Here is a 14,036-nt window from a genome sequence, read left to right as displayed (position 1 = left end):
AAATTAAAGAAGTAACATTAAAACATATTAGAAGTAAAGTCCAGACATACAGAAGAGGCAGAGATTTTCAAATTATGACCGGATATTATGAACAACTTGATGGCAACAACTTTTAAAATGTAATTGAAGTGGATGCATTTTTTGAAAAACTATAACTTACCAAAATTGATTCAAGAAGTGGAATATCAACCAGAATCCTACAATATCTTATCCAAAACTCTTGGGAGCAATTTTAAAATTAACAATTTTTTAGATTTTAGAACACGATATGCTGCATACATTTATTATTGTATAATTCTTCTAGCATGTAAGCACATTATATTTTGGATTGCAGGACTTCAGTTATAGAGATTTGGACTACATAATCATTAAGAAATGAAATTAACATTTTAAAAATTACCCACAAAGAAAACAGTAGGATCAGTTAAAGATCAGCTTTGAACACATATTTAAGGAATAGATAATCACTACCTTGCAAGTGTCTATGAGAGAAAAAAGAGAGTAAACCTCTCTTCAACTTTTTCTTTTTCAAGGGCATAAATTTAACCTTGATGGCAAATACAGAAAATAACCATAAAATAATAAAACATTACAAATTAATCTCCTTTATGTACAAAACAAGATTTGAGCACCTTAGAAAAACATTAGCAAACCAAATCTGGTAAGATAACAGTGTAAGTAAGTTAGGATTGTTTTAGAAATGCAAGGCAAATTCAGTGTTAGAAAATATATTATGTAATTTATTACATTTAAAAATTAAAGGAAAAAGTATGATAATCCCAAAAGATGCATAAATAACCATTCATGAATTAAAAATATACTTAGCAACATAGAAATATGAGAGAATACTTCTAATACTTCTAATGTGATAAAAATCTGGAGAAAAAATAATAACATTTAATAGTAAAAATGTTAAAAGCATTTATCTTTTAAATAAAGAATGGGACAAGAATACCTACTGTGTTGATTTTTATTCAATATTGTTCTAAAGGGATTAGCCAGAACAAGAGGAAAAGACATACAGTTTTGAAAAGGAAACAAAGCTATCAGCATACACAGATGTGATATTTCCAACACAGAAGCCCCCAAAGAATCTTCAGACAGAATTAATAAGAAAGATTAGGTGCTTGCTGGATAAAAGATGAATACTATGTCATTTCTCTACACCAGAAAATGAAACATTTATTTGAAAATATATATTTTCTGTAAGTACAACCAGAAATACAAAGTGGTAAAAATAAATTTTACAAGATATGAAAAAGATCTTTTTCAGAAAATTATCGCCTTTATTCAAAAACATTAACTAACTAAATAACTTGCGTTAGATGCAAAGATAGGAAGATCCAGGAATGCAAAAGCATAAATTCTCCAAGAAAATAATGTAAAAATTAAATTCCAATTAAGACATTTTTCCAATTATTCTCATGAAGCTTGACAAGCTGATTCTTAAAATAGATATAAACAATTAAAGAGCAGGATTAGACAAGACAATTTTGAAGAGCAAGTTGTGGCACTTTACCTAACAGACATCAAGATATGCTAGAAATCTCTAGAAATGAAGGAAGTGTGGTGTTGCTACAGGGAGCAAAAGCATAAAGATGAAAACCCAAACATATAGGGCAACTTAATATATGAGAGAATTGGGAATTGAAAAAATAGTCTTCAATAATTCAACATAGTCAGCCATATGAACAACCAAAAAAGAAAATGAAAGAAAGAGTGAGAGTGAGAATGAGAGAGAGAAAGGAAAGGAGAAAAGGGAAAGAAAGAAAGGGAGGGATTGGTTTTTTACTTTTTGCAGTTCACAAAAATAAAACCTGAATAAATTAAGTACTTAAGTGTGAAAGAGAAACTTTGAATTTTCAGAAAAAATATAAGAAAAATTTTTGATTTGGGAATAAAGGTGAATTTCTTAAGACAAAAATGTAAACTATTGATGTGATATTTGATCAATAGAAACAGAAAGCCTCAGGCTGGACAAAAATATTTGCAACAAATACATATTACTTAAGATTTCCTGTGACAATTGCTCTGTAAAAAATAATCCTAGTGGTGAACTACTGAGATAATTTCAGTAGTTTCCAATAAAAAGCATTTATTTCTCACTCATATGTCTGTGAGTTGGCTATGGGATGTGGGATGGCTGAGCTGGGCTGGACTAGGTCAGGAATGGTTTAGGTCAGCTCCATATGTCTCCTCATTCTGGGATAAGACCCAGGGCATGTAGAGGATTATGGCAGAAGATGGAATCACAAGAGAGTTCTGACACTTATTATGCCTCCCACAGTGTTAGCATAGAACAGAGACACTGTGATTTCTATTCACCTTTCAAAGCCAAACAAAGGGCCAAGCCCAACATATGCTGTTTTAAAAGAGAGAAAAGTGTAATGTATTTGTTAAATAATGATTCAATTTACCGCAGACATAGTTAAGTCCCATTTTCAGAATACATAAGCGACTACAGTGAGCTGATAGGAGGAAACATAGAGTAATTGGCAGAAGACATGAACAGACAATTCACAGACAAGGAAAAGCAAATGGCCCAATCTTATTGGTAATCAGGAAAATGCAAACTAAAGCTACAAAGAAGTAACATTTTTAATGTCACATTTATAAAAATGCAAAGGTTTCCCACTTGTGTAAGTGGGAAAGAGAAACATATTTCTAGTGCAAGTTTGAAATGGTACAATCTCTTGAAAGTTAGTTTGGCTAGAAGAAATAAAGGTATTCTTTACCCCATGTCCTTTTTATATACCCCATAGAAATTCTTGCACATCTGCAGGTAGAGACATGTACCAGAATATTGATAGCTGTGTATTTCATAATAATAATAAAAAAATACTGATAGGACACATTATGAATGGCAATATAATATGTGTGTGTGTGTGTGTGTGTGTGTGTGTATAAAATGGATGACTATACAGCAATAATAAATAATTTAAATTAAATATGAACCACTAACAAACAATTTAAGTCAAAAAAAGACTAAAGTTCAAGAAAAAACATACAGAGTGATTTATTTAATATAAATATAAACATCTTATACACTTAATGTTAAATACTATGTTTTTAAGGTTATGCACATGTGAAAAAGTTTTATTTGAGGATAGTGGTTACCTTAGGACAGTTAGGGGAATTTGATATGGGAGGGGCATTTGGGGATTCAAAGGTATAGTTAATGTTCTATTTATCATGATGGGTTTGTAAATGTGTGAATAATATCATTTTTAAACTACACATGTGCAGTGTACAATAAAATTGTTTCACAACTAAAATAAGTTCAACTAAATATGTTAATTTACACCAAATACATCTGAGGATCCTGTTTCATGGGACTGTAGTAAATTGACACCATAATTAGTTAGAGTTAGTCAGTTGATCAAAAATCTTCTAATTAACTGGAGAAAAAATAAGAGTAAAAACATCAGTTGGATACTCACACAGACAGGTAAAGTGAAAGCAACCCTTTAGCTAGAGGTCCTAAGGTGGCCTCTCTTGCTTTGCCTGCCATGGATTTGTCATCCCTTTTCCCCTGGGTGATGGAGCTGCCAAAGATTACTCGAAGACCATCTCTTCTGAGCAGTGAGAAGCCCTGAAAAGGGGTTAATCTCCCAGAATGCTCAAGATAGAGGCATTCCTTCCATCTGGGAAATTAACCATGAATTGGGGTTCTCTTCCTGCGTTTATTCTCCAGACCAGGTTACAGGAAGAGAACACAAGTGGGGTTTTTGCTAAGTACAGTTGAACAAGTTTAACAGTAGAAGCTGGTAACATTCAGTAAGACAGGCAAGATGACATTCTATAATGCAATTTGCAACAAAAGCTTGATTTTAGCGAGCATTCTCTCCTTACAGCAATTTCCCAGTATCTTTACATATCAATCAGTAACCTGTCTGTCTGTGAGCCAGCAACCTTGCTGTGTTTCAATTCCTTATCTTGCAACAGAGACTATAGCCTGGGGAAAATTTCCTGTCCTTTGCAAGGTCAATATTTGAAACTGCAAGGCTTTGGAAAACCAGGCCCTGTGAAGTGCATTTGCTTTATGCATACTCCACAGGCCTCTGTAGGTGTATGGAGATAGAATTCATTTTTTCGATGATTTTTATTACCATGTATAGTCTACCTTGCCCTTGATGACAAAGAAATTTGATTTATCAGCATTTGAAGCAGATAAATAAATCTCTTTGTGGTGGATTCAGAAAAAACAAGCCCTCCAAAATTAGAATGCCAAAGCATTAATTTAAAATAAAAGATACAATTGTATCATGAATTGGAATACTTCATTTACACAATTTACTAATTCACTTATTCATTTATTTTACAAATATTTGTTAAGTTCCAACTATGTCCCAGATAATTCTGCTGCTTGAAACAGAGCAGTGCTGTGTAAAAAGAAAAGTCCTTGCTCCTTTGCTGTTTGTATTCTTATAAGGGGAGGAAATGTTAAATATTAAGTGGTGCTAAGGGTTATAAAGAAAAATAAATTGGAATAAGGAGTTAGGTGTGATGAGAAGAGCATAGTCAGGGAATGCTCCTCTGAGCAGCGAACTGATGTGAGGGAATTAGACATGCAAATATTCTGGGCATCATCAAGTATGAAGGACCCAGGGGAGAATGGTTTTTTGACCAGCTCAAGGAAGAAGGGAAAAAGTGTCAGAATGAGACAGAAACCAAGCACTAAAGATGAGGTAGGGGTTGGGTGGTGGGTGGAGGAGGTGTGCAGATCATATAAAGTCTTGAAGGTTCTGGTAAGAATTTTGGACTTTACTGTGAGTGAGAAGGAAATCTCTGGGTCAGTTTGAAGAAGATCTGCCAATGATGTGACATTTTTAAAAATTACTTTATTACATTGTGATAAAATACACATAATATACAATTTACCATCTTTACCTTTTTTAATTCTACAGTTCAGTAGTGTTTAGTACTTTCAATTGTTGTGCAAACTATTTCCAGAATGTTTTCATCTTGCAAAACTGAAACTCTATACCCATTACACAACAGCTCTCCACCTCTGTCTTCCCCAGTCCCTGGCAACCACATTTCTGCTTTCTATTTCTATGAATTTTACTACTCTTGATAGTTAATGTAAGTGGAATCACACAGTACTTGTCTTTTTGTGACTGTGTCTTTTTATTTCACTTAGCATAATGTTTCAAGGTCATCCATGTTGTGCCGTAGGTCAGAATTTCCTTCCTTTTTAAGGCTGAATAATATTCCATTGTATGTATTTATCACATTTTGAATGAATACCATCCATTCATCTACAGATGGGCATTTGGACAGTAAGCTTCCAGCTAATGGCCTTTGCTGCTGTAAACATGGGTGTACACATATCTCTTCAGGAATCCAATTTCAGTTATTTTCAGCATATATCCAGAAGTGGAATTGCTGGTTCTGATCTGACATATTAAAAGGATTATTTTAGTTGCTGTATAAAAAGAAGACAAGGTGAAAGCAGAGAGAAGGTGAAGGTAGAGAGACCAGTGGGAGGGCCTCTGAAAAATTCAGAAGAGTGATCATGCTTGCTAGGGCTAGAATTGTGATGGTGTAGATACAATAATAAAATGATCAGGTTTTGGTACAAGTAACCAAATGTGTTTTTGGATTACAAGTGGGATCTAAGAGAAAGAGGCATTTCTGATGATTCTAATTGGTTTGAGCAATTAATCATAAGAAAAAAGGCAGGAAGAAGGGGATACTAGGGGAGGTTCATTTTAGGGTGTGGGGTGATCAAGAGTATGGTTTAACATGTCAAGTGGTCAACTGTGTATTTTTGTATAATTTAGGGGAAAGTTAGGGTCTAAAGATATAAATTTGGGAATTGCTATTAGTGCATAGTGGCACTTATAAGCCGTGGGATTGGATGAAATTCCCTAATGAATGAGTGTAGATGGAGAAAAGAAGATGTTCAAAGACTGAGCCCTGGAGCTACCTGACATTTAGGGGTTGAGAAGGGAAGAAAAATCTGGCATAGGGATGAGAGAAAAAAGGGCTCTGAAGGAGGAGAGAAGGAATGAGAGTGGGATGTCTTGGGAGTCAGAAGACAGTATTTTATCAAAGCAGTAGAGAAAAAAATGTTTCAAAAGCTGCTAATATCAAAGATAGTTGACAGAGGAAGAAATAAAAATGGCCTTTAAGTATCTAAAAATAATTTAATTGTACTTAATTAAAAGAAATGAACATTCCAAATATATTAAGATGCCCGTTATAACCTATCAGGTTGGAAAGCATGCAAAATTTGACAACACTCCCTGTGAGGGAAGCTGTCAGAAAATAAAACTCTCATATATTGCTGGTGGGGATGAAAAATGTTATAACCTCTGTGGAGAGAAATTGAGCAATAATTAGAAAAATAATATATGCATGTACCCTTGACTCAGTCACATTCAGAAACAATTCCAAAAATATTCTAGGGAAAAAATGCATAAAATGCATGACAACTGACTAATTTGCAATGCCATAAAAACAAACCAAAGTAGAAATCCCATCACCACCACCAACAAAATCCCAAAGGGAGCTGCTCTATCTAAAAGAGACATACAAAAACTGAAAAACAAATATCGTGTGTGTACCTTGTTGGACTTTAGAATAAATCAACTATGCAAGCACAGTTTTGAGACAATAGGGAAAATTTGGTTACAGAATAGATATTATTTTATTTTACTGTTAATTTTATTACTGTTTTTCCATTATATGTGATAATGTCTTTTTGGGTTATGGCAGGAAAATGTTTATATTTTTTTGAAACACATACTGAAGTAAATAGTGATGAAATTCTAAGATATCAGGGATTTTCTTTAAAATATATCAGCTCCGCAAGCTTTAAATGCTTCAACAAAGCAAAAAGGAAAATGTGACAGAATCTTGATAATGATTGAATCTGAGTGATAGGTGGGGGGCATGATCTGAATATGTAAGGACTTCACATAATATCCTCTAGGTTCATCCACGTTATCGCATAAGGCAGAATTTCTTTCTTTTGTAAGGATGAATAATATTCCATTGTGTACATATATATCACAATTTCTTTATCCATTCATCCATAGATGAACATTTAGGTTTTTCTATATCTGAGTTATTGTGAATAATGCTGCAATGAACACGGGAGTGCAGATATCTCTTTGGAACAATGATTTCGTCTTTTTCGTGACCGGCACTCAGCCAGTGAGTGCACCGGCCATTCCTATATAGGATCCGAACCCGCGGCGGGAGGGTCGCCGCGCTCCCAGCGCCGCACTCTCCCCAGTGCACCACAGGCTCGGCTGGAATAATGATTTCGATTCTTTTGAATATATACCCAGAAGTGGCATTGCTGGATCATACAGTAGTTCTATTTTTATTTTTTTGAGACATTTCCCTACTCTTTTTCATAATGAGTGTGCTTTTATACATTCCCATGAATAGTGTACAAATCACAAATGGATGAATACTGCACGATTCCACTTATATGAGGTATCTAAAATAGTCAAACTCATAGAAAAAGGGAGCAGAATGATGATTGTCAACGGCTGGAGGGAGGAGGAAAGGGGGAATTGCTCTTCAGCATAACGTTTCAGTTACACAAGATGAATAGGTCATAGAGATCAGCTATACCAACGTCGTGCACTTAAAAACTGAAGAGAGCAGATCTCATGTTAAGTGTTTTTTTCATCATCATCATCATCATCATCATCAAAGAATATATAAGTTTTATATGGGGTCATCATCATCATCATCAAAGAATATATAAGTTTTATATGGGGTTTTATTGTATTATTCTTTCTACTTTTGTATGTGTTTGAAAAATTCTAAAGCTGCTGATATCAAGTAAAAAAAGGACAAATTAATTGTTGGCAATGATGTTATAGTGGTCACCTTAACAAGAGCTGTTTCAGTGGCCATACTGGAATCAAATACTGTTTTCAGTAGATTCAAAATAAATCAGTTCAAGAGGAATTATCAAGACAGAACACAGACAAGTATTCGGAAGAATTATGTAGAGGGAAGCAAAAGGTTGGAGAATGATAAAGAGGGAAATTCTGTTATTTTTAATTGTGAATTGAGTTATTTTAATCCATTTTAGTGGAATTGGCTGATTCTCTTCATAATTAGAAATTCTCTTGAAAAACATGCAATAAGGATAAATAGGGTTAGAGAAATTTTAAAAGACAACTATTTACATTAATTTTGTAATATAAATGTCTTATCCACGGGGCATACATGGCACCCCTTAGATAAAACGCTCTCATCCCTGGACAGATGGATGTGCCAGTGTCTCCAGTGCTATTCGTTCTCTAGTTTTCTATGGGTTTCCAACCCCTTTCTGTTTGACACATTCTTTCTTTAAATATGTGCATACATTCAATTTTGTCCCAGATGTCTTGACTTTGGGAGGACTGTTTCATGGAGAAACTTTGCATAACTCCTTTCTGGGCCATTATGAGTTAGTCTCAGATTTTACTTTCCACCCATGATATTTTATCCTCTGTATACTGGTGATATGTGAACTTTGGGAACAGAATTTATGAAGCAATTCCTTCAAAATGTAAGTGAGCAGGAATTGAAAGTTCCTATACCAATAATCTTTATAAACTTGTTGAACATAACTAATATTTAAACTTGTATTAAATATCACAAGTTATTTTTAAAAATTAATTTATTTGTTATTGGAACATAGTTGATTGTACATATCTGTGGGGTTAAGCATTAAATATCAAAACCTGTGTTCCATATGTGATGTTCAAATCAGGATAATTAGTATATTTCTCATTATACAATGTAATCGATTTTCGTGGCCCTTTACCAGTTCCTCCTTTTCTCCCCTCCCCCTCCCCTTTTCACACCTCTGGTAACCCAGTTCTGTTCTCTCCTTTTGAAAGTTCAATGTATTATTGTGATTGTTGCATCTTTCTTTCTTTTTCTTATTTATTTTTTTCTTCTTTCTTTTTTTTCCCTTATTTATTTTTATTTTTATATTTTAGCTCCCACTTATAAGTGAGGACATGCAGTATTTCTCGTAACATAATTTTCTCTGAGTTCATCCATGTTACTGCAAATGGTAGTATTTCATTCTTTTTTATGGCAGAGTAGTACTCCATTCTATACCACAGTTTCCTTATCCAGTTTTCCAGAGATGGACATTCAGGATTTTCCAACTCTTGGCTATTGTAAATAGAGCTGCAATAAACATAGGAGTACAAGTATCCCTTTGACATGATGATTTCCATTCCTTTGGGTATATATACTCAGCAGTGGGATTGCTGGATCATATGACAGTTTTGTCTGTAGTTGTTTGAAGAACCTCCATACCATTTTCCATAGTGGCTGCACCAATTTACAGTCACCAACAGTGTAGGAGGGTTCCCTTTTTTTGTATCTTTGCCAGCATTTGTTATTCTCTGTCTTTTCGATAATGGTCAGTCTAACAGGAGTGAGATGATATCTCAATGTGGTTTTGATTTGCATTTCCCTGATGCTGAGTGATGATGAGCTTTTTTTCATGTCTGTTGGCCATTTGTATATCCTCCTTTGAGAAATGTCTATTCAGCACCTTTGCCCATTTTTTTAAACTGTGTTACTTATTTTTTTACTATTAAGTTGCTTGAGTTCCTTGTATATTCTAGATATTAATCCTTTGTTGGATACACAGTTTGCAAATATTTTCTTCCACTCTGTAGGTTGTTTTTTTGCTTTGTTAATTGTTTCTTTTGCTGGGCAGAAGCTTTTTAGTTTGATATTAAAAATATGGAACACTGCACCAATTTGTATGTTATCCTTGTGCAGGGGCCATGCCAATCTTGTCTGTATCATTCCAATTTTAGTGTATGTGCTGCCAGAGCAGGCACAGATATTAGGAGTTATTATATTACATGTTGTTAAATAATACAAATTTAAATATTACAATATTAAATGTTTTTTTAATGATGATATCTTGTCAAGATAATCTTGTTAACTAGAATAGGTTTGGTGATTTTAAGTTTCTTCTTTTTCTGGTTATAAAGATACAATGCAAATCCAGTTATCTCCCTGAAATTCCAGAGTTTAATAAAAATGTTTAAATATTGGATTATTAAATCATTAAATGAGTAAAGAATTTATACCAATCAAACAACATAGAGAAAGATTAAAAAATATATATGGGTCAGGGAACAACTATTTATTTCTGAACGTATTTCACTTCTTTGCTTTTGTTTTCTCCCTCCCCACCCTCCAAAATTATCACTCTAAAAAAGAGTAACTTCTTATTGTTGTTCTTGGAATGCTTCTCAAATTAAAAAGTACTTTCACAATTACTTTATTTTCAACAAGAGAATACTGTTTGGGTAGAACACACTCTTTTAAAATGACTTCACTCAAAACCAATATTTATTTTGAATGATACCATCAGTTTTAATTAGAATAAAAGAGCCAAAAGGATTTTACAAGTTCACATATTTTTTTCTTAAAGTGTCAATATCTCCATTGCAAATGACACATGATTTTTTAATTTAGCTCACTAAAAAACACTTTATAGAACTGTATTAGCATTTATTATAGTATAATAAGTGGTTTATATTTTGAGATCAAATGTTCACACGTATGAGACAAGTTTTTCAAAAGACTGCATAATATTATACATTTATATATGGGATGAAATCTTCAGTGACAATATCACACCCAAATTGAAAAGGTGCTATTTTTCACAACTCAAATGGAAGTGAAGATGATACACTCTTAAAAATGTGTTTGAGGGCTTGAAAAATTGCTCTTATTTTGACAAGGCCCCTGACATTAAGGATGCATTTGCAAAGACTGACTACACCTTTTGATGAAAAGTAGCAGTGGGGAAAAATCTAATATTTTTAAATGAACATATTTTATACAATTTAACAAATAGCAACGGGGAACAATTAGGGCCAAATATAACACTTGATTTGCCCCCAAAACTTGCACCTCTCAGAGTCTTCATTTTTCTCAAGAATTACAGACTCCATTTTAATTGCTCAGGTCCAGGATATTGGGATTGCCTTTAATTTTTGCTTTCTTTCACATTTTACATCCAGCCATCACCAAGAGCCATTAATTATACCTTCAATAGATATTGGAATTCTACCACTTCTCCTCACCATTACTTTCATATGCTAGTCTAATCCTCCAGCAAATCTTTCCTAGATTACTGCAATAGGTTCCCAACTGGTCTCCTTCTCTAATAATCTAACGCCAATACAGCAGCTGAAATGATCTTTTTCAGAGAAAAGTCACATAATGATACTTAACTCCTCAAAGTACTCTATGAACTATCTCTCTCCAAGAAAAATCTCCTTACTTTTTCTTGGAATAACAAGCAATTCCACATGTGGACTTCATGTTTGCTGTTCCCTCTATCTAGAATGCTCTTTCCCAGATACTTAGGTTATTCTTCTCCCACCCCCACCACCTGTCAGTTATAACTCTGCTCAAATGTCCTGTTATCAGAACAACCTTCTCTGGCAATCTTGTAGGAAAATAGTATACTGTAGATTTAATGACTCAGACTTGGAATCAACCAATTATCCAAGTATCCACGTTCCTTTTTGTAGGAGATAGTATGTACAGATCACAGTTTGGACAGAGGGATGTCATTCCTAATGGTGAACAACACTAGAAATCATATGTGTGTGCTATCTGTCATCTCTTCCTTTCTGTCTATCTATCCATCTTCAATCTACCTATCTATCATCTGTCTACATATAGACATGGATGTAGAAAAAATATATATGTATGTTGAAAATAAAATATCTTTAGACTTTGCATAAAATTCCTATTCATATTTAGTAAAACTTAACTTCCTCTCTCTATATATATCTCCTATTCTCTGCAAGGAATGTACCAAATTGCTAGAATACTGGGGATGATAAAATTAGAATTGTTTATTTTATCCTAGATTATACACAAATCATCTTTACAATAATAATACCAACATTACCACCTGTATTAGTCCATTTCTGTTGCTTATAACAAAATACATAGAACTGGGTGATATATAAGAAAATGAAATTTATTGCTTACAGTTTTTGAGGCTAGGAAGTCCAAAATCCAGTGAACACATCTGGTGAGGGTCTTGGTGGTGGTGGCAGTGATGGCAGGGTAACACATTGTGAAAATGGCAGAGCAGAGACAACAGAGAGAAAGACAGACTCTCCTCTTCTTTTAAAGCCCTCAAAGTTATGCCTTTGACCACCATTTTTAATCCATTCACTACTGCACGGTCCTACAATACAATCAACTCTTCAAGGCTCCACTTTTCAATTACCATAATAGGATTCCCCACCCTCTTAACAGTCACAGTGGGAGCTAAGTTTCTAATATATACAACTTGGGAGACACAGTGAGTTTTGGGGTGACATAATTCAATCCACTACATTCTGCCCCTGGACCCCTAAAACTCATGTCCTTTTCACATGCAAATACGTTCATTCCATCCTCAAAGTATTAACTTGTTTCAGCTCAAAAGTCCAAAGTTCAAAGTCCTATCTGTGAATTCAAAAACAAGTTCTCTACTACCAAGATACAATGGTGGGACAAACATAAGGTACATATTCCATTCCAAAAGGGAGAAATAGGCCAAAAGAAAGGTATAATAGGTCCTAAACAAGTCCAAAACTGAGCTACAGCTGGTTGAGTCATGCCCTTTGATTCCATGTTCCATGTCTTGTGCATGCTTGTGTGGGGACTGAGGCCCCAAGTCCTTGGGCAGCTCTGCTCCTATGACTTTTCTGGTCTGAGGCCATGCTTCAGCTCTCACAGGCTGGCATTCCACTCTGATAGTTCCACAAGTTTGGGGTCCCCATGGCGGTCCTGCTCCCACATCTCCACTAGGCATGGCACTGATGGGGTTTCTCTGCTGCAACTCTGATTCCAAGTTTCTGCTCAGCATTATTCTAGCTAAGGCTGTCTGTGGTGACTGTGCCCCTGTGACAGATCTCTTCCTGGGCCCCCAGACTTTTTTATACATCCTTTGAAATAGGGTTGGAGGCTCCCAAGCCTCCACAGCTCTGGCATTCCGTGAGCCTAAAGACTTAACGCCACGTAGATGTTGCCAAGGCTTCTGGATCATATTTTCCAAAACTGCATGTCCAGCCACACCTGGGGCCAATTTAGCCACAGGTGGGACAGCCAAAGCAGCTGGAGTACTGATGCTAGAAGCAGCTTCCCGAGGTGGTCCTGGGCAGCAAGCCAGTGGAGGATGCCTTAAGCCTATTTCCTAAGACCATTCTTTCTACCTAGGCCTTTGGGCCTGTAATGGAGGGTTGGCCGCAGAGACCTCTGCAGTGCCTTCAGGGCCTTTTCCCTTCTTTTGATAATCTCTTTCCTTTGTACTAATCTTCTTAGCAAGCACCATTGGATTTTTCTTTCAAAAACGCTCTTTGCTTCTCTACCACATGGCCAGGCAGCAAATTTTCCAAATCTTTACATTCTGCTTCCCTTTTAAACTCTGGATTTATGCTGTGCCTTTGCCACCATAATTCAGCACAAGCTGTTGCAAGTAGCCATGCTGCTTCCTAAATGCTTTGCTGCTTAGAAATTTTTTCCACCAAATATTCTGGTTCACAGCTCATAAGTTCCAACTTTCACAAAGTCCTAGGGCACAGACAGAATGGAGCCAAATTCCTTGCCAGTTCATAGCAAGAGTGATCTTTGCCCCAGTTTCCAATAAACTCCTTCTTATTTATATCTAAGATCGCCTTAGAATGGTCTTTACCATCCGTATTTCTGTCAGCATTCTGCTTGCCACCAGATAACCAGTCTCTAAGACATTCCAAACTTTCCCTCATCTCTTTTGTCTTCTTTTGAGACCTCCAAACTCCTCCAAACTTTGACTAACACCCATTTCCAAAGTCATTTCCACATTTTCAAGTATTTCTTATAAGCAACACCCCACTTCTCTGGTACCAATTTTCTTTATTAGTCCATTTTTGTTGCTTATAACAAAGTACACGGAACTGGGTATTTTATAAAGGAAACAAAATTTATTTGCTTATAGTTTAGGAGGCTAGGAAATTCAAAGTCCATGGAACATGTCTGATGAGGGTCTTGGT

General features: G+C 35.2%; 1 non-coding gene across 1 annotated transcript; it reads right to left on the bottom strand.

The window, feature by feature from the left end:
- Window positions 1–9,717: 9,717 nt before the first annotated feature.
- LOC134364286 (U6 spliceosomal RNA) lies at window positions 9,718–9,824 on the bottom strand. Its single transcript, XR_010021828.1, has one exon. It is a non-coding gene; the product is annotated as a U6 spliceosomal RNA (small nuclear RNA).
- Between the last annotated feature and the right edge of the window lie 4,212 nt (window positions 9,825–14,036).

This window comes from Cynocephalus volans, chromosome 15 (assembly GCF_027409185.1).
Source record: "Cynocephalus volans isolate mCynVol1 chromosome 15, mCynVol1.pri, whole genome shotgun sequence".
Lineage (NCBI taxonomy): Eukaryota > Metazoa > Chordata > Mammalia > Dermoptera > Cynocephalidae > Cynocephalus > Cynocephalus volans.
Note: the sequence above shows the minus strand (reverse complement) of the source record. Positions and strands in the feature narration are given on the sequence as shown.